Below are 24,678 nucleotides of genomic sequence, written 5' to 3' on the forward strand. Positions count from 1 at the left end.
TTTATTTGCAAAGGTGGACAAGCCAGGTACACATATTCCAAATTTTGAGAATTATCAGAGCGTCCCAACCCCAAGTCTCCACATTTGCCTTGTTGTAGTGCCGAAAATCCCCAACAGTGTACAACAGAAGGGTTGGCAATCAGGTTTTGTTTCAGGATCTGCTGCAAACCAGCTGAAGAAAATTGGGCAAGTTGTTTAAACTCTTGAGTGTCAGTTTCCTCAAATGTAAGATGACACTGCTTTTTTAAAAGCCCTGCCACACCTAACTCCCAAGTTTATGATAAGAAAGATTATAATTTGTTTGGAAGAAATGTAGTGTGCAAAGTACTGTGTGATGGGGGAATACTGGCATTTTTAAAATATCAGCTTTATAAACTTGCCTTTGAAGAACTACCATGAAAACAGTAACTAAGTCACCAGTTATCTAATGCTGCATAACAATTATCCCCAAACTTTATTATACTCATAAAATCTCAGGATTAGGAATTTGAGAAGGGCTCAGCCAGGTACTTCTTATTTATGATTTCTCATGGTTACAATTAGACTTCTTTTGAAGCTTAGTCAGTCATCTGAAGACATGACTGGGCCTGGAGAATTTACTCAAGGTGATTCATCCCAGGGCTGGCAAGCTGGCACTGGCTGTTGGCCTCAGCCCCTCTCCATATGGGCCACTGGGCTGCTTGAGTGTCCTGACACAATGACAGTTGGCATCCACATAGCAAGCAATCCAAGAAACCATGGTGAAGTTGCATTACTACTTATGGCCTAATCTTGGAAGCGACACACAATCACTTCCACTTTGAACTCTGATTCAAAGCAGATGGTACTACACAAAAGTGTAAATCCCAGTAGATGAAAATCATTGAGGGCACTCTAGGAGGCTTACTACCAACACTTAGCTATTTATATTTCTCTAGTGGGTAGATTATCAGGTGTTCTCAAATGGAGTTTGGTAGGGAAAAGAGAAAGAAAATTCAAACTATGAAATCTGCCCAAAGTAAGACTTGTAGGTGCTGTCACAGCACATAACACAAGTCAAGAGGATTCCTAGAAGAGAGGGCATACCAAAGTGTGGAAAACCATGAATAAAAAGATGGAGGACTAGTAGAAATAGCCTACACTATAATACATGATTTTTTGAGGCTAGTCCAGCTCAAAAACAGCTAAAAAGTAGTCCATGTTCAAAGATCTTATAATCATATTGGGCCTCTAATCAAAGAGAAAATATTCATTAAATAAACAATTAGCTATCTTTTTAAAATAGCATATGCAGTAAATATTTGATTAAGCAGGCTGTGCTAATGATTTGACTATTCTCAAAACAATTATCTACCCTTCCTTTGCTTTGCTCTGAATTGCAGGCAACTGAACTCTGCCAGTCATATTTCTCAGACTCCCTTGCCTATGACTTCTGACTGCTTTCTACCAGTGGGAGGCGTTGGCTGGAGACTGGAGTGTGGGACAAAGAAGCCAGGGTATTTTTTCCCATTTCTCTCTACTCCAGGTAGCATCTCCGGCAATAACTGCATCTTTTCCATATTTCCAACTCTCACCGGACAGCCACTCCCTCTACGGTACTAGTTCCTGTTGCACAGGCTCTGTCAAGGAGCAGTTCTCATAAGGCAACATTAACTCTTTGTCATTTGTACAGCCATGGCCAAGATTAAGGCTTGACTTTCACGGCAAGAAGGAGGAGGAGCTGCTGAAACAACTGGAGGACCTGAAGGTGGAGCTTTCCCAGCTGCACGTCGCTGAAGTGACAGGCAGCGCGGCTCCCAAGCTCTCCAAGATCCGAGTTGTTTGCAAATCCATTGCTCATGTTCTCACCATCATTAACCAGACTCAAAAAGAGAACCTCAGGCAATTCTACAAGGGCAAGAAGTACAAGATCCTGGATCTGCTGCCCAAGAAAATGCATGCCATGCACTGCCGGCTCAACAAGCTCAAAGAGAACCCAAAGACCAAGAAGCAGCAGCGGAACGAGCGGCTGTACCCACTGCGGAAGCACAGGGTCAAGACCGGAGCATCTGGACGTCAACAAAACAAACAAACTGGCCAAAAAAACAAACCAAAAAAAATTCAAGAGCACAAAAAGATGAGAAATTTACTTTTTATAATGGAACGTCCAGTTTGGCTAGAATACTAGAAGAAAAAGCTAGAATAGTAGGCTGGGTCCAAAGAATAAAAGAATGTAAGTAATACTTTTGAGTCCCAGGTCCTACTTTTCATACAACCATGACTTATAACTAGTGCAGCAGTGACACTTCTGATTTATGTGAGAAAACAGTAGGGCCTTTGTTTTGTTTCCTACCCAATCTGACATGCCTAGTAATGTTCTTGGCATAGTAGGTACTCAGTAAATGTCCGTCAAATGAATTAATGAGGCACAGTCTTCATATCACAGTTCACAGGAAGGATAAAACTATTTACTCATTCATATAAGATCAGGCACATCCTAAGAGAAGGGCATTATTTAAACGTCTTCTACAAACATTTCACAAGAACAAAGCACAGCATTAGAAAAACACTTTAACTACATTATCAAGATAACTGCCAACACCTCTCAAAATGTGAACTTCGAAGCATATGAGTCTGCAAGATAGGGGAGATTATTTAGTGCAGTTCTTTCTTAGCACAGTCTGGGCTTGGGTTCAACAGGATTCAACACTTATTTATCCCTTAAAAAATGTTCATACTAAAATGTGGCCCTAAGCAGGGGTTAATGGATCTTCAAACTGGAATGTCCTTCCAAACTTACACAGCTGCTCTGAGTAAGAACACCAGACTCCCAGATGCCAGGCTTGTGTGACAGCACTCTGGCACCAGCTGAGTTTGCTATTCATTATTCCATTGTCTCACAACACACCCGGAAAACAAAGCCCTATAGATGGTTAGTTGTTTTCCTGGCTTGTGAAAGAGCACGGGCCCAAAGGGCAGCGCCTGGAAGAAAGCCACCTGTGGGTAGGGACTTTTAATTGAAACTTCAAATACACTTTCGAGCTCTGGAACGCCACTTCTTGGAGCTATTGCTACTCTTCCACGCTGGGCACATCCTTACCCTGCCTTGCGTAAGGATACACGGCAGCCTGGTAAGTGCGGCAACAGGGAGACAGTAACAAATCCTACCTTTGGAAAAAGTGCTTCTGACCATGGACATTTGCTCTGAGCCCATCCATTTCAGTTAGTGAGATTTCATTTCCTACTATGTCTATTTTTAATAAGCAGCTAAAAACCTAACAATGAACCTGAGGAAAGTTGGCATTCTTTGTAGTGGGAATGTCCTTTCTTCAAACGTTATTTCAAATTAGTGTGTGTGTGTGTGTGTGTGTGTGTGTTTTAACAGAACTTTTCATCATAAGGGAATCTGATCTTTAGAGTGTCCTTGACACTCTGGAAAGAGACAGATAGACAGACAGACAGACAGAGACAGAAAAAAGGTTACACTGGTAAAGTGTGAAAAAGGGAGAAAGAACAGTTTGTATGATGATTGCTTACTAACCTGTTGCCAGAGTTCTACATTGCAGCACTTGGAAAACAAAGTTTATTTTGTTTCCTATGAATGAGTGGAGACCATAGACATGATAATAGAAAAATAGTAACACTCTAGGGATAGAGCTGAGAAGATATTTTTACTTCCTACTCTTCCCTAAGAGCTAAGGATTTTACTTGTCAATGGTAATGTTTGGTTTAGCAGCGAAGAAAACACTCAGATGTCATGCTGAGAATGGGTCCTGGTGGGATTGGGACTAGAGCCCTCAGCTAGGATTCTGGAAATCCAGAATGTTATAGAAACCATGATCACGGCCACAAGGACCAAGTGACCATCAGTTATCACATATGATCCTAATTAAAACTTTAAGTATCTGAGATTCATCTGAGGAGGACTTCTGTGTTATGTAATCCCTAGAGCTATTTCTGTTCAACTTCTTTTTTTTTTTTTTTTGTACAGTGCAGGTCTTTTATTTTCTTTACACCTCTCATGCCATGAATTCATAGGGAATGGGTTCCAACAGTTCAGGCTCCTTTCCATTGGTTCTCACGAAGTGGGCTTCTCTGGGTGGAGCAGGCTGGCGCTTCAGCTGAACCCAAGTACCTTTCTCTTTGGCTTCCTTCTTTTTCTGATCATTTTCCCTCACTCGTTTCAGGAAGCTATCTCGGCTTTTAGAGTGCTTAATATGCTCAACACGCACATTAATTCTCTTGGCAAGAATCTTGCCCTTAACTTGTTTGTTTACAATAATGCCAACAGCATGCTGGGTAACATTGTAGACTCTTCCAGTTTTGCCATGGTAACATTTGTGGGGCATTCCTTTTTGAACAGTACCGGTTCCCTTGATGTCTACAATGTCACCTTTCTTATAGATTCACATGTATGTGGCCAAAGGAACAACTCCATGTTTCCTAAAAGGCCTAGAGAACATGTAGCGGGTGCCCCGCCTCTTTCCTTTTGTGTTGGTCATTTTGGCGAATTACTGGAAGATGGCGGTTCCGGCCGAAAGGAAGCTCTGTTCAACTTCTTTCCGTAATATATGAAGATAAGTAGAATCTCAAAAATGATTCCCTGTTCAACATAACAGACACCCCCAAGCACAGTGGGTAGAATATGTCTAATTATCAACATGAGTCCTCTCAAAGCATGGGCGAGATTTGATTTATAAACAGAAGAAAGAAGGTGTAGTTTGTCAAACTTAAAAATTTTTACATCCATAGCAACACTGTGTGTGTGATTATCTTAGATCTTGGTAAATTGTTTCAGTGTATGTAGTTTGCTCAAAGCACCTTTAGTATTAATTTCTGTAAGGAAACTAACATGGGATACAAATATTGGGAATAGTTTACAGCAATCTTAAAAAGTTTCTAGTTGTAATGTTTGTCAGCAAAAAATACGATTTAATTCTGATTTAAAATCTATCGCTGATTTTTTTCTATTTATCCTCCTTTGTTCCATTGTGCTACCAATACTATATTTGTTTATTATTCTTGTTTTATTATGACCTCATTTTTTGGTAAAAACTGTGTTTGCTCATCATTTTTGAAAACTTGAAGCAATACAGACAAGTCCCACTAAAGTTTTTTAAAATCCCATTACCTAGAAATAATCATTGTGAATACTGAAATGGGCTTAATTTTACCATCTCTCATGTGTGGTAAAGAAAGACAAATATATCAATTTATTATTTCTAAATTAATTAGAAGTGTTCAAAGCTGAATTTCCCAGATGCTAAGATAGAATATAGGGAGAAACATATTTCTGAGGGATCACCACTCATGAAGGGAAGCAGCAGAGGGAGCAGTCAAGCTGTGATGGAGGCCCAGGAAAGTCCCTGGCCAATCCAGCAGGGAACCCCGGGCAGGTAGGGCCTGTGGAGGGTCCTGCATGGAGCCCCATGAGCCCACTTGGTCAGAGGATGCCCACTGGCCCCTGAGAGACTGTGACACAGGCACAAGATTTCCATGCCACTGTGGCTCCCCTCGAAGGAGCTGGGGGCCTCAGTCGCTCACTGGGCAGTGAGTCCTTCCTTGGAGGAGGATCTGGGCAGAACACCTCCATGCCCACTGCAGCAGGAGTCTATTCCGGTCTACATTCACAGAAACATGGCCAAAGACCCAACTCCTCTAGTGCTGATATCAAGTCCAAGAATTGAAACATCTTCAACAGGTAACTTACGTAACATGAAACAAAGTACATTTAGATTTGCTCTCACATCATCCCTCTAGCCGAACAATTGCTTTAGTAACCTGATCGCCTTGTAGTTTTAGAAATGAATCTGTCATTGTGGCATATGGAAGTTTCTTTATTAATTATCTGCTAATTCCTATTTGTAAGTATTGCTTATGCTACATAAAATATAGATTCAAGGTGGGGAGGGTATAGCTCAATGGTAGAGCATGTGCTTAGCATGCATGAGGTCCTGGGTTAAGTCCCAGTACTTTCACGAACAAAGCAAACAAAGCATAGATTCAGAATTGGAAAAGACTCGAGAACTCATCTTGTCTAATTTCTGCATTTTACATCTGTGAACACTGGCTCATAGAGGTAAAGTCTCTCATCCTGGGTTACCTGGTGGTAGAACCAGGGCAAGAACTTGTCCCTTAACTCCTGATATAATTGCTATTTTATAAATGATAAAAGCAGGGTTTAAAAAACCCCATTAAAAATTAGGATAAATGATGAAAATGTACATCAAATCTAATTTCATAAAATTTACCCCACCAATTTTTCAGAGTTTATCATGATAGTTTTCATTATAAAAACCACTATTTGAATAGGTGATTACCAAAGAACTAAATCATCTCAGATGTGATCTTATGTGAAAGAGATGAGCTGTAAGTTTGCTCTAAGAAATTTAGCAACATCTATACCCTATAAAAACTCAAGAATTCTCACAAATGGTATTTAATATTTAGTTTGTGGTATCATTGTTTAGAAATTTTAGAAAATTGGGAATAAATTTGAACCTATCTTTCGGTCTTTTCAATAAGCGTCTATAGCGACTTATGTAAAATTTTAAATCTTGGAAAAGAAAAAAACCTAAAAGCCTAGCCTTAATAATTATGCATTAGGTCTTTTCAGGGTTACAACGTGGAGGGGAAAAACCCTGGAGACAATGTGGGGTAGTCTAAAGGGCTGAAGGGGTACCGAAATTTGACACCCAGCACTAAGTATTTGTAAAGACACACGATCAGATTTGTCTACCATCTCTTTACAATAATGCTCACCCTTCTGAGTCCTTAAGCAACATAGAGAAGCCAAGACCAGTGTATCTCAGAATCTCAGGAGGTTCTAGCAATGCCATGATGTTCAGAGGACTCTCAGGGCTGTCTTATATCTCCTAACCAGTTCACGTTTTAAAGAAAAATATTTCCAAATCCTTACTATCTGCATCCTTCTATCACTATGACAACCAAGAGTATTGTCAGAGAAGTCAGCAAATCACTAATATCTCCTCAGCAAATCCTGAGACATGGAATTTCAGCAGCCTTACCTTTTCTCATGAGTTTTTGGAATCTTGTGACAGTTGACACTAACCTATAAGCATCCACATTTTGGTGCCAACGTAGTTAGTCAAGATTTTGGTTCCATATGTCAAAAATCCAACCTAAATCAGGTTAGGGCCAAAAAAAGAAAAAAAGGGAATTTGTTGCCTCATGTGACTGGCAATTCTAAGCAATGATGAATTTAGGCGTTGGTAAACCCGAGTTCAAAGGTGACTTCATTAAACTACTCCCTTTTCTCCATCACTAATTTCTGTTTTTCATTGTAATGGTCTCAATCTCATATAGGCATTGAGTGCCCTCAAAATATCCACTGTCAGATTTAGATTTACATATATACAACCAGCAATCCCAGAGAACAGGGTAATCCTTTCTTTAGCTAAAGTCACAGGGCAATCTCTCATTGGATTGGTTTGAGTCATGCGCCCCACCCACCAGGAGCTTTGGGTAGAATTAGCGCCACGGCAAACAACTGGGCTAAGAATGAAGGAAGATGATTATACAAAGAGACACTGGGCATTAATAAAATGTTCACTGAACAGCCTGTGGTTTGGGTTGTCTCTCATAAATAGCATAGTATTGAAACAAACAATGTGCAAATTTTACAAATAACCGGAGGAAGGAAGAGACCTTCTAATCCAAAAGTGATCAGGCTGAAAGACAGAGGGCGGAACACCTGACAATCCTAAATAATCATAGAAACACAGTATTATCTGGAGTGACGGTGACTCTATACATTCCCTGAAAAACACACGATTGTTTACTAGGATTACACCGTATTTTAATTTTGATTAGTCAAATCACTTTCTATTTCAAGTCAAACAAACCTTTTAAAACTTGACTGAACAAAAGAAGGAAATTATTAGCTCCTGTAACAGAAAAAAAACAGGTCTTGGTTTCAGGCAGGTCTAGGGCTCAAATGCTGTCACTTGGATTTTGTTTCTTTCTGTATCTCAGCTCTGCTTTCTCTATATTGGCTTCAGAAAAGTTCAGAGGTTGCCACACATCATCTCTGATTGGCACAGCTTAAGTCATGGACCAGCTTTGAACCAATCACTGGACCAGAGAGATGTGGTACTTTGGCCAGATTTGAGTTAGGGGCTTATCTCAGAAGCCAGGAGCTAAGGCCAGTTTTGTTCAAACCGCACTGACAGGGGTTGGGGATTATGCAAAGAAAAGTTAGGATGCAGTATCAACAAGAGGAAAGGAAGATATTCCCTGTAGCTTAAGCAGCCTCTTCATATTCTACCAACATACAGGTTGTAGCATCTTGGAGATAACAGAAGAGGATGAGGTCAAGTGTTTAGATGATTCTGTAAGACTTAAGTAACACTTAAGCCACATAAGGACAGGAACTTTCAAAAATCTATAAGGGTGAAAGGGTGAAGCAACAACCTCTGGGTCACCAATGACTAAAAAAAAAAAAAGGCTTTCAGCACAATTTACAATTTACACTTGTATTCTTTGATCCCTGTGGCTGCTTTGACTAAATCTATTTCCATCCTTGATTTTTAATGTCTTTCCACTTGGCTATAAACTCAGCTACTGCAGCTCTGTTCTCATTCCATGACTTCCATTTTGGTGCCTCTCCTGGTCTCTCAGATCTTAATGAACTGGATCCTGTGATTCACCCCTGTTTCAAGGTACCCTGTCATCCACACCTGTCCCTCCAGGTGCACTCCTTTGAGATCACAACCCTCTCACCCCACAATTATTCCCAATACTCTCTATCATCTCTCTCGCCTCCATCTGCTTATGGGCTGCAGGAATCATTCTTCCTCCTGGAAGAATGATTATGTTATGTTATTTTCTCTTTAAAGTCCAAAAGGGCTTAAAGTTTTAGGATTTTAGCAGGGGTAACCTTAGGAAAGAAAGAAGGTACTTCTTTATCATGCACAAAAGATGCAGAGGTAATACGATGATAGAAATGTTGAGATGGAGAGGAGGGAAGTTGGAAGCGCTCGTGCTATCGTCTCCATTTTCTCAGACATGTAGTAGAGAAACAGATGCTCAGAGGGATGGAGGAACAGCCTGCAGAAACAGCTGTGGAGAAGTGGGAGGTAATCCTTCAGATGACTGAAAATATTTCTGAGCCACTGTGAGATCCCAGCTGAGGTCACATAGCATGAAAGTATGTTGCAGGAGGAAATACATTGCATTTGCCTTCTCTTGGTATTTGAAGATAATTTTTAATATTTGTGCATACATTCCAGTAATATTCATATCGGTTGAATGGCATAATCATGCCTCCTAGGTTGGTAAAATCACCAATAAGTCAATGATAAATTGAGTCTAAAAATAAGTTTGTGATCTTCAAATATCTTTGATTAAAAAGTTGTGTAGAAAAACCAGACCATTAACAGTTGTTTTTTTTTTTTTTCGGTTTGTTTTATTTTTTTAAATGTATAGCTTATAAGCTTATAATCCTTTACCAATGATTCTTCAAACTTTGTGTTCAGAAGAGAGATTCTGATTCAGTAGGTCAGTGTCAGAGATTCTAAATGTACCTTATTAAAAGCACCCTATGAATCTCTGAGAGCTGATCCCTTGATGAGGCTTTAAAAGCACTAATCTACGTGAAAGAACAGGCATCGTATCTGTCCGTCTATGGAGCCTCTGTGCTGCAATTACCCCATCAAGTCATCTTCCCCACCAGTTTTATCCTGATGCCAAAGGGTCAAATTTACCCTTCTTCCATTTCAGTGAAGTACAGATATTTCACCAGCTTTCAGAAATGGAACATGGTCCCCAGTAACAAGCAAAGCAGTTCAAATGGCAAACTGTATTTACAAAGGAATCAAAAGATGATAATGAGCAAAGCAAAAAGGCTTCAGGCATCACATTTTAATGGTTGGATGACGGCGGCCTCTGCTAATTGACTGCCTTTTATAGCCACACTCTAATAAGGAAATTCATCTTGAAGGATTGCCCAAATTCCTACAGGTGAATTTCTTAGAAGTGAGAAAGTAATAGTAGAGATAATGGCATATTTTACAGACAGGAGCTTATTATGATAAACGTGACTCTTATAATATGAAGCTGGGGCCTCTGAGCTATGATTTAACAATCTAAGAAGGGGGAAAGCTGCAACTGTGATGAAACATTTGTCATAAACTTAGAACAGTAACTCAAATCACCTGTCTAACATCTCTTGCTGAAAGAAATGTAGCCTGGATCAGGGGAAACTTTGATATCTTAGTTTGGGGAGCCCATACCACCAGTGGAAAGCTGCGCCTGCTCCCTGCAGTGAGGAAGTAGTGGAAGTTAGATTTCAGGGAGGAGGAAAGGGAAGAGACGGGATCTGGCTCATTTTTTAAGGAAATGGACAATTTTCATTTTACTTCATCATTTTTGAGTGCACGCATGCTGCTCTGACAGGTTCCTCTTTGATATATCTGAAATCCAACGTGAGGACAGAATGAGGCAGAGGAGAGCCTAGAGATGGATGGTGATGAGTGATGGGACAGAGTTCAGGAGGGGATGGAGTCAAGGTGGAAATAAAGGAGGTATATTGATGTGCTGTTCCTTCCCTAATCTCCTCATCCAAACAATAAAACCCAACGGGAATTCCAATTACCATTTGTTAGTTCTTTCAGTTATTTATTCTACAGTCTTCAGTGAATGCCTCTTATGTGCTGAGGTTTGTTAAGCTCTTGTCTAAGGGGACACATCAGTCCCTTTGCATTTTATGAGCAAGAAAATCAAAATGCAGACCACAAATCAGCACAAAAATCTATCCTTAATACCAATAACGAGATAGAGAGGGAGGGAGAGAGAGAGAATATCATCTCAACATGAAACATACATAACTTGAAGAACTCTTTTAAAGCTTTTGAAGTGCTGAAGACTTAATAGTTGTGCAACCTATGATATAACAGCTAAACAGAATATTATTCAACCATTAAATTCTGATGAAAAGCATAAATAACGTGAAAAATGCTTATAATACTATAGAAAATAAAAAAGATTAACATAAAGTACAAATATGCCTTAAAAACAGAATAAAGGCAAAGGACATTAATCAAAATATTAATTTGGCTATGTTTAGGTTGTTAGGGATATGAACATCTTTCTTTTCTAGCTTTTCCTTCTTAATTTTACATGTTTCCAGATTTCCTCTTGTGAAAACGTAACATCATATGAAAAGATGTATGGTCTACTAGAGAATGTCTAAATCTGGCTATGTATTTTAAGCATATACCATTGCATGTTCCTTTTGAATTTTTGTTACTGATATTTATAAATACCAGTTTCAAATTCTAGCTTGGGTTTCCTCTAGCCTTTGAACCCAAGCATATATAATGCATCTATCTATTGCTTTTGTACTTGTATATCAGCAAATTGTCACCATAATTCTTATATAATAGTAGAGAGAGAGGATTAGCAGATGTTTTAAGATTGTGGTACAGTAATCTTTGCTTCTCTATCTGGTGATACCCTATTTTATTTTGAAATTATCATTACAAAAAAAAAAGATTACCTAAGAGCATAACATAAATTCTTTCAGTGGTTTTGAGGTAGTTGAATTAACCAGTGTCCACATATGTTAATGTGTGGATTTCATAACATGAATGAAATACGCAGAAACATGCTTTCCAATAAACAAAATTTGACATATAGTGGAAGTTGAAAATAACCATATTTGGCTTGAGACCCACTGACTCTCAGTCCTTCATTGACTAATTCTGTGCACTAATTTTAACATATTAAATGACTGGAAACTCATTTACTTATTCCAGGTTGAGAATTTATCATCATTACTTGAGCTACCTATCAATGAAAATATTTTGTAAGTGTCAGAGAGACCTTTTTTAAGATATAAACTTAATAAAACATTTCAAATACTTGAGAAATAACATTTGTATATATTTGGGGGACTCTATTTTTATCCCTACCCCACCATGGCTGGGGCCTAGTAACCATTTTCAAAGTAGGCTTAAACTCATTTATACTGTTTTTATCTTAATTAGTTCAATTCAGTGTGGGGTTTTATTAATATAGCAGAATAATGAATATTCAGGATAAAGGTGTTGATACTCCATTGTACGTGCATGAGTGTGCATGTCTGCGAATGTGACTGTGTGTCTGAGAATGTGTGTGCACTTTTCCATGATGCAGGACAGAGCACTGATGGCACCAAGGGTGGCTTCAGATAACTTTAGCCTCTCCTCCCCATTTCCATCAAACACTTTTCTATGTTTTCTATATGCACGTATCTGTGGTATCGGTTATTTCTTCTCTTTCATTGCTTATTTTGTTTATTTGGGTCTCTCTTTTCTTCTTGGTGAGCCAGTCCTGACATTTGTCGATTTTGTTTACTCTTTCAAGAAACCAGCTCTAGGTTTGATTGATTTTTTTCTATTGCCTTTTTAATCTCTTTTATTTATTTCCTCTCTGATCTTTATTATTTCTTTAGGTTGTTTGTTCTTTTTCTAATTCTTTTAGGTGGTAAGTTAGGTTGTTTATTTGAGATTTTTCTTGTTTTTTGAGGAAGGCCTATGAACTGCCCTCTTAGGACTGCTTTTGCTACATCCCATAGATTTTGTGTGGTTGTGTTTTCATTGACATTTGTCTCAAGCTATTTTTTAATTTCCTCTTTGATTTCATCCTTGACCCACTGGCTTTTTAGCAGTATGTTGTTTAGTCTCCATGCAATCTTTTTTTTTCCCCTCATTTCTCTTTCTGTGGCTGATTTTTAATTTCACACCATTGTGCTCAGAAAAAATGTGTGAAATAATTCTATCCTCTTAAATTTTTTGACTGTATGCATGATACAGGTTTCCTTAATCTTATGAGAAATGCTATGCAGATGCACCATCATGATTCATTTCACCGCTTTCTCTAACTAGATGGCCAACCCTAAGACTCAGAAATATCACATAAGTAAAAATTTTAGAGCTGCCCTCCCAGGGTGATCAAGAGACTCTAGAGATTCCTTCTGCTCTTCCTTCTATTACCTTTCCTTGGACACCAGGCAGAACTTAGTGCCCCATGGGTACATTTTTGTATGGGTGTGCATTCTGCCCCCAAACTGTAGTTGTGAAAGAACAAACTAAAGCTGACTCTCAGCCTCTATGTTACTAGAATGGTAGGAAGTACAATGTAAGTCACTATTTTTTTGAGAGGAAGTGGGGCTTGTCATTCCTCAGAACCCCCCAAAATTCAAGAAACTTATGTAATGCCTCAGAAGTGAAAGGGTCCACTTCAGTTCATGATGCTCTCCACTGATTTTATTCATTTATTCAACAAGTACTGAGAACCTACTAATGGACAGGCATTGCTGTAGGCACTAAGAGCACAACAGTGAGCCAGACATCACCACCCAGCCCACTTGCCCCTTGCAGGCAGGCAGCTCTGTGGCTCCCTCCAATGTCGAAGTGTTTGCGGATGCTGCATGGCCTAAGCCCAAGGTCCAGCTCCTCTAAAAGTCTGCTTCTCACTCATTCCCCACTGCGGTCTTGCTTGCTGCAGCATCACTGCCACTCTCTGTCTTGCTGTATTGCCTGTCTTTCCTCTCTTTCTTCCCTTCACTCTATACGAAATGCACTCTCCCTTCCTTCAATGTGTTTCTAAAGCCCAGAAGGCAGATTTTCTGTAAGCAACATTTGCTTTTTTTGTCCTCTCCAGACCAACCTCCTTTCTGGCAACCTGACACAAAGGTCTGGTGTGGGAGAAACGGCATAGGACAAAGGGCATGGGAGGAGAAAGAAATGTAAGTTTATGTGACCATAACAAATCTTGAAGGAAGTAGGGTGAGGTCTTAGACAGTCCTTGCTTTCCCAAGGCCAGTTCACCCTTGGCTTCCTGGGGAATTTTTTACAAGCTCAGTCTGATCTTTTGTGAAATTGAGATTATTTCTGCAATAAGTGAAAGGATTTAAGGTCAGAACTCATGAGTTTTATGTAGGTTCTAGTATTTGTGTGATTCTAGGTTTTATTTCTATAATCTGATCCAAAGAAAAATAGATGAACCAGAAATATTCTGGGCCTTTTAAAGTCTATTTTTAGTATTAAAGCTTCCTATATTCTTTATTCTTTACTAATTCTCTATAACCTGGACATATTTAATGTAATTATTAGGGATCAAAGCAATTGAATGTAAGAGAATAACACTTATAGTTACTCCTGCAAAAAAAAAAAAAACCTACTTCATTTATATCTCAGGTAGGAAAAGGATATTCAGTCACTTAGCTAAAGGGAAATCAAACAAATCAGAGGGAATTTTAAGAATGTATGATATTCAAGGCAGTCTGTGATCATTTAGCTCTTTGAGAATCAAAAGCTAAACTGGGGTTTTGAAGCCAGCACTTATCTGAAAGTCTAGACGTCAATGAGCTGATGTGAGAAGGAATATAATTTGGTCTTGGGATGGGATACAAATAGCAGTGTGAATAAATGATGGGTACAAATGCTACAATTTGCCCAATTTTCTAAATCATCTTCACAGCTAGTTTCATGGAACATAGCATTTAACTTTGACTTTGGACAGCTTTGGCATTTCTGAACTTGAGAGTGACTACTGATTACTTAAATCCTAAATTATAGCTATTCTTTATTCTCTTTCTCTTTTTGGCCTTTTTGGGGTTCAGAAGAAAGCCTTGTGAATGGGGTAGATACCCCTTTCTGGTCAACAGTTTGTTTTTGCCCTTTTTCCCGTCCCTGCCATCCTCACCCCAAACATTTCCTTGTCTTGCCCCCTGTATGCGCCCCACACAATCCCCTTCCCTATACTCTTTGGCAGGAATCCACATTTTATTTCAAGAACTAGACATTGTGAGAGTAATACATGAAAACAAAACAAAAATGCCTTTAATGCATGCTGGCTGAGAGATTTGGTCAGTTCAAAGATTTATTACCCTCAAGGCAAATGTTTAAGAGACCTCTTTTCAAGTAAAATCTCTATGGAAACTGTGTATTTGCCTAGGAGTTATTTGTATACTAGTCATTTACATCTAGCTGGATGTGTGTATAAGAAGAAAATCCACAACTCCATCTCTGCCATGGTAGCACGTAGGAAAAGGTGGGCTGAAACCACTGATTCGGTCCTCTATAAATTTAGCAGTGAAATGGGTGTTCCAGATCAGTAGTAGTGGTAACTTTACAACCGGAGAGGTATTTTTGAGAGTCAATTTTTGTTGTCCTTCTGACTTACTTAAGTTTAAGGAATATTATTTGAAATTTGTTATACTTCCAAAAAATTTAACAATATTTACTGCTTCTCCAAATCCTTTGTAGAAAGGAAGAAGGAAGAAAGTAGGGGATGAGAGGAAAAGAAGAGGAATAAATGTGATTAAACGTATATCCCACAATTAACTCTTGTCACTATTTTCACAAAGCATCAATGCATAGATCTAGACAATTTGGGGTTAAGTTTATTATATTATGTATATTTTTGGAAACTTATTTAGACTTTGAGAGCCTATAATTTCACACAAGAGCCTGAAATATTAATTTACACATATTAAGTAAGCACATTAATCAGCATCATTGTCAAAATGACCGAAAGTGACTGAATGCAATGAAGCTGAAATGGATCAGACTTTCCTTTTCAAAAATCATTCTTAATAATTAAAAACACTTCTCAGAGCAAAAAAAAAAACTAATTCTTTATAAAATTTCAAACGCATGCCATTAAGCTTCACATCTAAAACATAAAAAGCAAGGTTCTCTCTTTTTTTATTAAAATCATAAGAGCATGTATTGAGTTCTAACTGTGTACTAGTATTTGTGCTAAGGTCTGCATCAATCTTCCTTCACTGTCACAACCTGAGATAGACACGGTTCCCTTCACTTTACAAGCTGGAGTCAGAAATATCCAAGGTCTCAAGGCTGTTATGTAGTAGTCTAGGAGCCCAGCCTATGACTGCCCAACTTTGTCCATGCTCTTCCTTTAGGTATCTTACAGCTTTGATATGACCATAGCATTGAGGCCAGAAATGAAACAACGCTGCTCAGAAGAGAAAGCATCTAGAGCCTCGTGCCTGTGTCAGTGAAGCTGAACTGATCACAGATCAAGCTCAGACTGAGGGAGCACTCAGGAGCTGGTCAATTCTCCAAGCCCAGACAAAGCCTCTGAAATAGAGTAAGTGTTTAAATGAAGGCAGTGAGGGTAAGTAACTTCAGGAGATGAGACATTTCTATCTGACTTGTAAGCAGGTCAGGAACATAAGAAGGTCAAATTATTTCCAAAACATGTATTGAGTGTATCCTACATGCCAGGGCAAGAAGCTGGTACCAGGGATACAGAGATGAGTCTTACTGGGAAAAGCAGACAGTGTCTCTGTTAGGACTCCTTTGGTTATAACTGATGGACACCTGACCCAAACTGGCTCAAGCAAAAAGAGATAATATTGAGATCTTAATTGAGATCATTGAGATATTCAAGGGGCCATCTGGTTTCAGGCATGGCTTCATTTAGGGCTCCAACAATGTCACCAGATGTTTCACTACTCCCAGTGATTTCAGGTTTATGTTTGCCTTTACTTTGTCCTACGGGTGGAGAGGTTGACAGACACAAAATAACTTTATAGGAGGACAGGAGTTCTGGAATTGAAACTATCAGCTCTGATTTGCCTGGCTTGGGTATATTCACCCATCCAGCAGTCACTATGGTGAAGGGGATGGAATGAACCCATTGGCTTAGCCAGGTGCTGGAGTTAACACAGGAGGTAGAGGCTACACAAACCAAAATCAGGATCTTAATGTCACAAGAAAAAAATTGGACCCTAGGTGGCAAAACAAACGTTTTCCACCTGTATGCAAATAATTATTTCAATGTGATGAGTCATCTAATAGAATTATAAGGGAGTAAAATCAGGGAGTAGGAAGTTTCTAACTTGATTAAACACAGTACTTATGCCAAGTCTTGAAGATAAACAAAAATATCTCAGGCAAATAGGGGGAAAAGGAAAAGTTACAGCAGTGGTTAAAATGAAAAATCAGTGTAGTTTTTTTGGAATGATAAGGACTGTGTGACTGGAGAACTGGGAGTTCAGATTGTTAGAGGCAGAGGGAAGGAGGAGGGGGGGGTTGAGTAATAAGCAGGTTTATGGTTACTTCATCATGGCTTTGGACTTTATTTACTGAGGGATGTGGTTCACTGAAGGTTGTCAGTGCTCTAAGTCAACAGTTTGCAAACTTTTTTTGTAGACAATCAGTTAGTAAATGTATCAGGTTTTGCCGACCATACTGTCTCCACTCCTCACCTCTGCCATTCTAGTAAGATAGCAGCCGAAGGCAATATATAAAATAAATTATCATGGCTGTGTTCCAAGAAAATTGTATTTATGGACACTGAAATTTGAATTTCATATAATTTTTACATCCCAGAAAATACTATTCTTTAATTTTTTTTCAATCATTGAGAAGTGTAAAAATAAATTCTTAGCTTAGGATGGTTAAGAAAATTTAAAAAGAAGAGTTAGGCCAGGTTAGACATGTGCACCTGGTCATAGTTTTATTGACCCCTGTTCTAAAATGATCAATTCTATATCTCCAGATTACCTAGAGCAAATACAAAAGAAGCAATAGAATAAAAAGAGAGGAGAGCTATTAGGAGACCACTGCACTAATCCAGGTTGAAGCTGGTTCACTGTAGATGAGAAACTGAAAGTCTTGACACTTAAGACTTTAAGTCTTTAGAAAGGAGAACTGTGAGCTAAGTGACAAGGTAGCCTTTGTTATTGAGTTAGGCCTATCAAAGAGTTAACCTGGAGTGATTAGACAGAGGATAGGATGGAGGTTGATGATTCAAGCCAGGAAGGAGGGAGTGACACAATCCTAGAGGGTAGAATGTATTTCCTGAGACTTGAAGGATGAAGCAGAGATGGTAGGTCAATTCTGTTGTGGAAATACCAGAGGTGCTTGGACCTCAGTGTGGAGGGAGATTGTGGACAGCTCTGTAGATGTTAGAGTCAGTGGTTGAGCTTGGCACCCAAGAAATGGATGCTATTAGGGGAGAAGATGGTTTTGAATTGATCTCCAATGGACTGGAAAAGACTCTCAGTGGTGACCATTATGGACTGAATAGCCAAAGTCTTCCCTCTTCTCCTAGATTTTATAAATCCTCATCTTCTTTAATGACTTTAAGAGAGGAGGAAGTATCTTTTGGAAACAGACTAAGTTGAGCTTTCCATTATCTGGGGTGGTAAATCCTGAACCAGATTAAATTTGAGGAAATGTGATATTTTCTGAGTTCTAGTGTTGTGGGCAAATTCATACCAACAACCAATAGCACATTTCAATTTTTGCCAAAAATCTTTTAACTGGGAGGTTGCATCTCCAGGTGATTCTGATCTACACTCAAGGTTGAAAACCACTGGTCTAAGGAAAATAATACAAGCCAACACACTTATAAAACATTCTGATTTCTGCTTATTGATTTTAGTAAGTTGGAATATAGTATGGGATAAGAAGATTTCATTCTTAACTAAGTAAAACATTCCAGCTACATATAGCAGCAAAGAAATATTCCTGCCATCTTGAAAATTTAGTGTATAAAGTGAGAAAGTGAAGATCACTTGATATAAACAAGATCCATCTTGGAAAAAGAAACTCCAAGCATGGGTCCTTCACCCTCTGAATTCATACAGAATCCACCCATGAGAGGTATAGTCTGTGACTGAAGCATTCAGCTATGAAGTATAGCATAGTGCTACAATGAATACAGACTTTCTGTGTCAGAGAATTTATCAAGTAGAAAAGAATTTACAGACATAATGTAAGAGAATGCTTGCTGTAGTACTGGAACTTTTATTCAAGTTGTAGTGTTCATTATATGAAGGTTAAATTCAGTAGGCTTTATATGAATAAATTCTTTCTGAGATTTTTTTTTTCAAAGGGCTTATTCAATGAAGTATTGCTAATAGCCACTTAATCATCCAACTAAGGCACGGATATAGTGCTGTGGAAAGTACAAGGGATTGCTCAAGGCTACTCTATTCATGCAAGGACTGGAAAGCAAATGGAAATATTGAAATTCCTAACTTAGCTCTCATCTTTACCATTATTGTTGTTATCCTTCATTTTTTTCTCCCACAATTTATACTAATATATGCACCTTTATTATCCTGGGTAATTTCTGATGAGGAAGAGAAAAAAAATTATTTTGCTTAGTGTATTTATTTTCCCTGTACTTGTAATTTTTTCATTCCTTCATTCTTTTGTTTGAAAATAGTTAATGAGTACCTGTTCAATAACAGACATTGGACTAGATGTTTGGGAAACAAAGATAAATAATAAATAAGCCAAAATCATAGTCCAAAGCAGGGGTATTCATAATATGGCCACAGATAAGCATCATTACTCTGGAACTTGTTAGAAATGCAAAATCAGGCTTCCAACTTTACCCAACAATTTGTGTTTTAGCAACACCTCCAGATGATTCTGACCTACACTCAGGTTTGAGAACCACTGGTCTAAGGAAAATAGTACAAGCAAAAATATTTTGATAAGGTGAATAAGATTCATGTATAAGTTCCTATTGGAGCAGACAGGAGAAAGCTTCTAATCTCTTCTACATTTGGTTTAGAAAACACACACTCTCTAAAATTCACAGATGTCCTCAGCATCCTTCCTTTGCATAAAACATTTCACTGCTCCCTATTGCCTTCAAGATAAAATCCAAGATTTCTAGCATACCATTTGAGGGGTTCCAGGATTTCTTCTTTCCAATCTCATCTCTTGCTCCTCCATCAACATTGTACAACTTGCAGTACACACACACCATGCTGTTCTCACTTCCCCTGTGCCCAGAATATCTTTCCCTCATGCCGCTCCACAACATTGAACAACACTGGGACTCCGCTGGAGAGAAATTTCCTCCGGGAAATCTTCCCTAACTTCCCTATGGCCTTCATATCTCCATCTGTGTATAACTCTATCACTGAATGTATCACATTACAGTGTTTCTCAGATTATATGTCCATCTCTGCCACATAACCGTTAGTTCCTGCAAACAAGAATATTTAGTACTCATTTTAGTGCTTGTAATGCCAATGCAGTGCCTGGGACCAAATGGAAGGACAAAAAGGGTTCAACAAATGCATTTTAAGAAAGGAGTATATTTCTTTTATAGAAGGTCTCTACTATATGGCTAACCATTCAGATGTATTTTTGTCCTTCAACTCTGGGATTATTATGAAGTCTACAGATTGGAAAGTTCCTACGATTTTCAAATGTTTTGAATCAAAAAAGTTGTTGGAAAATTACTAGAAAGCATTTTAAAATAAGAATTTCAGACATTCTCGTTGACATCAATGGCAAGAATGTTTATAACTTTCTTTGGAAACCTCTCTGTTGATATCTGACATTAAGTGACTCCCTCCCCATCTCAACATTTTTTACCAACTTCAGGATTCTGTGCAAGTTAATGCTTTGTCTCTGCCATTTTTACATACTGTTACTCAAAGATTTAATGGATCCCTATTATGTACTATGTGCTAGAGGTAGAAAGTAGAGTTCTATAAAATAAATATCACATACTGGGAAATTATGTTCCCAATATAGAAGACAGGCATTGAGAATACTTTATACATTATATGGATTTAATACTACCTGTAATCCATGAGGTAGGGGCCACAATATCCTTGTTAAAAGAGAGATTAAATAATTTGCTAAAGGTCATATGCCTGGTAAGTGACAGAGCCCCAGACATGAACTCAGGTTGCTCTGAGAATATTATCCTCTATTAACTGTTTCTTGCTTTTCTTGGCCCCCTTCTAAGTTTCTTGGAACTATTGGTTAGATATGTTTAACTCCATTCTCATAGATGCCTCTGTCATGTACAAAATTTTGTAATGTCTAGCTATTAGATTGTACTTTAGAATGGAAACCTCTAGAGGTGGACAACATTTATTCCTAAGTCCCTTGTACAAAGAATCTATATTACTTTGCTCTGTCATATATTCACAGTGACTATAAAAGATTATTTGGAAGATTATATACCACAAATTACTTCAACTCAATTTCCATATGATTAATTCATTCCACAGCTGTTGATTAAGCACCTATTATGTACAAGGTATGTCTATGCACTGGAGCTATACAGAGAAAGAGATAAGGTGTCTCTCTTTGGAGAGATTATATCAAATGGACAAAGACAGACAAACAGGTAATTACTATACAGAGTGTCCTGGGAGCAATTAACACAGAGTGCTGTGGAAACACAATGGATACACGAAGGAAGGACACATGACCTAGACTTGGGGCTGGAAGAAGAGTTACAAATGAATTTCTAGAAAACTAATACAGCTGATACCTGCCACTGAAGGACTAGTGGAAGCTATACAAAGGGAGGAGAGTATTTCTGTGTAGATAGAATTGCACGGACAAAAGTCTGGAGGTCAAAATTCACATTCATAGTGCATATGGGAAAAGGCAAGGTAGGAGGGTGTGCTGGAGGTCTTTTATTTTACAATGAGATTAGATCCTGTCCTAACAAACATGGGAAACAACAGAAGAATGACAGATTTGTGTTTTATAAAGTTCCTTTGGTTACTGTGTGGAAAATCAAAGGGATAAAGTAAATATTGAGAGCAAGGAGATCCTAATCCAGGAGCACATGATGGTGGCCTAGAGCACAGGTATTGGGATTAAGAGAAGTCAGTAGACTTAGAGATCTCTAAGAGTTTAAGTTGACAAGAGTTGGTAGAGGATGGTAGGTGGTAGAAGAATTAAGGGCTGAATCAGGGATAATGTTTAGGTTTCTGACTTGGACAGCTTTTACTAGGTTAGGGAACTCAGACGATGGCTGCTTTTAGAGAGGATGATAATGAGTCCCATTTCTGATAGATTGAATCTGTGAAGCTGGTAGAATACCTTATAGTGGATTTGGACCCTGCTGGTCACAAAGAAATGTACAGATGACTTAAAGAAGGTAAGTATCAGGAAATGTCTATAACATGTCAAATGGTTTCTTAAAGCTTATTATCATTATCAAAGGTTACCTCCTTTGAATTTAATGTAAGCCTGAATTCCAAAATTTTCTTATAACCCTTGAAAATATTAAATGTGTACCTTGACATAATGCTCAGTACCCACTTAAACTTAATTTTGATTAGCATGATTCCAGTAACTAAGAGTATATAATTAAAAACAGATACCCTCACTTGTCTTCAACGTATCAGCCACTCCTTGGGCACCACTTAACAGGTATTTTCTTAATATTTCAGAATTCCTGAGTTCAAATTTTAAATTTTCATTAAAGATAAGATTACTGAATTGAATCCTAGAATGGCTTAAATTCAAGAAGAATATTTTGAAGGTATTTTCATTAATTGAAACAGGAATTTATTGAGGAAAGAATAATACATATGCTCACAACATTTTGGAAGCTAGTGGTTTTTTTTTTTTCCTCACTTTCACAAAGCCTTAATCTCAGTGGAAATCCATCCTCCTTATTTTATTTACCTTAATAAAAGTGAAGAAACAGCTCATTGCCAGGTAATGGGAAAATGTCACTGAATCATCAGTATCTAACAAGTCATACGGAAATTTGCTTTAGTGAACTCTAATATATTACAGTTTGTTTTTTTATTCTGTTAACTGACTGATGATAAATGCTGCTTTTAAATGTTGAAGTTGAGTCTTCACTTTGTACCATTTTGAATACATGAGTGCTCTGTCCTTGGCATGTGAAAAGCCTCCACCAGCTCATATGGTGAATCAGCACAACCAACTGTGCCCCCAGAGAAGTCTGCTACTGTCAGAGTGTTAACTCAGGTTTCTATGGCCCCCATACAGTATCCCTCCTAAAGAACACATCAGCATACGTGGTATCAAATAATGAAACATGAACAAACTCAACTAATGTTGGCCATAAACACAATAGGTCTGATGAAAATGATTTGACTCAAATCTCTGAACAAAGACTGTGTCACTATTAAGTTCAGTTGAAGCACATGCTTTGCAGGTCTCAAATAAAAGTTCATTTACTCCACAGTAAAAAAAAAAAAGAACACTTGAAGGATTTTCATGTTCATCTGGCAGAGTCATTTAAATTACAGCAACCAACAGTGAAAAGTATAGCACCTAGCAAATGCCGTTAAATTTGCAATCTTCCTAGGTTACAACAGAATCTTTTAAAGTCCCTTTTCAGTGCTGTTATCAACCTGATACTTAAAAATGCAGCAGAGAAAAGAAACATAATCAGACAGAGTATTGTAAGGTCTATTAACAAAGCAGCTCAGTCACATCAGCTGAAGGGAAACAGCTGTGGATGCTGAAACCCTTAATAAATTAACCCTCCTGTTGCTATTTACAAAAACTCTGTTATCATGCCTGTTGTGTCTGTCATTTGCACCTGGTATAAGGGTTCTTTGGAGCAATCACATATCATGCACTCAAGAGCCACTGCATTGTAGAATCATTATTTCTAAATTCTGACTCTTTTGAATTCAAAGAAAAGACTTGGGTACATTTTAAATTAGCTAACACACTCCACTTAAGTTTATTAACTGGAAGATATGCATAACCTTAACATTGTTTGAGTTCCTATTTTTTTTTGACTGATGATGCTTAATTAATCCTAGTCATTGTCATGTCTAACCATGATTTAGAATGCCACTCAAATGTATGCCTCTGCTCAGAATGAAACTGTCACTCAAATACATATATATATATATATGCTTTTTCCATTTGTTTCCCTTTCTTACTTTTCTCCATGATGATCTTAGTTTTCTTAGAAAAAGTTAATTTCTTTGTTCTTTTTTTCCACACCTCCTTTAGCAAGGCAACTACCTGGTTGAAGATTTGCAAAGTTCTTTGGACAATGTGGATCTTTCAACTCAACTACAAATAATTAGCAAGAAATAGACACTGATCAAACATATATAAAGTTCTGATGCTACATCCCTCAAACACAAATCTCTTTGATTTGAAATCCTTCTGAATGATCATTTCTGTGGAGGGGAGCAACACGAATGTATATTGTAGATAACGCCACGTTAGTCAGTAAATGTGGCCAAGATGCTCATGCCAACAAAAGCCAAATAAATGGCTTTCAGTGACATGATTTATGTTCTCTTTTCTTGAGTTTTTGTTTATTATTGACAAAGACTGTGGTTACTTGGAATGTATGATTAGTTCCCAGAAGAGCCTTGAGTTCTACCCTGCTCCCAATTTTGGATTTGACATACTCAAAGCTCAGCCAAATACCAAGGGAGAAAGACAACTGGTAAAGTCACTACACCCGTATCACAGAAGGAGAATTTCACTTTCCGCCTACTGCCTCCACTCATGTGGGTGAGGGTAGATCTTCTTTACTCAGTCTATTGATTCCAGTGCTAATCTCTTCCAGAAACATTCTTACAGATGCACCCAGAGGTAAAGCTTCCCAGATATCTGGGCATCCCTTAGCCCAGTCAAGTTGACACATAAAATTAACCATTTCATAAGGCAGTGGTGGAAACTATGTATTAACTCAGAATAATTTCCAACCCCTGAGAACATGCAGACACACACACGTTTTTTAGACAACCTTGCAGTTGGGGCTTCTCATGTGACTTGAGTTTCACCAACAAAATATTCTCATTCAACTTTGAGTCAGAATTGAAACCTCTCAGAAAAGAAGCACAGTGTGAGATCGCCAATTAGCAGGCATGGATCAAGGCAGAGGTGGCTGGTTCTGGACCCAACAGCCTTGGGGACAACTTCCCAGTTTAGCAGATAATGTGCTACTTCAGTG

The 24,678-nt window shown here is 38.2% G+C and overlaps 1 long non-coding RNA gene and 2 pseudogenes across 2 annotated transcripts; 2 read left to right on the forward strand and 1 right to left on the reverse strand.

The window, feature by feature from the left end:
* Positions 1–1,653: 1,653 nt before the first annotated feature.
* LOC102540273 (large ribosomal subunit protein uL29 pseudogene) lies at positions 1,654–2,979 on the forward strand (annotated as a pseudogene).
* A 993-nt stretch (positions 2,980–3,972) lies between these two features.
* Positions 3,973–4,497, reverse strand: LOC116282707 (large ribosomal subunit protein eL21-like; annotated as a pseudogene). The gene has a single exon (XR_012078876.1). The product of XR_012078876.1 is annotated as a large ribosomal subunit protein eL21-like (transcript).
* Positions 4,498–5,071: 574 nt separating this feature from the next.
* LOC140700475 (uncharacterized) lies at positions 5,072–24,001 on the forward strand. Its single transcript, XR_012078877.1, has 5 exons — positions 5,072–5,659; positions 15,890–16,077; positions 20,987–21,105; positions 21,786–21,870; positions 23,721–24,001. It is a non-coding gene; the product is annotated as an uncharacterized lncRNA (long non-coding RNA).
* The last annotated feature ends 677 nt before the right edge of the window (positions 24,002–24,678 follow it).

This window comes from Vicugna pacos, chromosome 12, assembly GCF_048564905.1.
Source record: "Vicugna pacos chromosome 12, VicPac4, whole genome shotgun sequence".
Classification (NCBI taxonomy): domain Eukaryota; kingdom Metazoa; phylum Chordata; class Mammalia; order Artiodactyla; family Camelidae; genus Vicugna; species Vicugna pacos.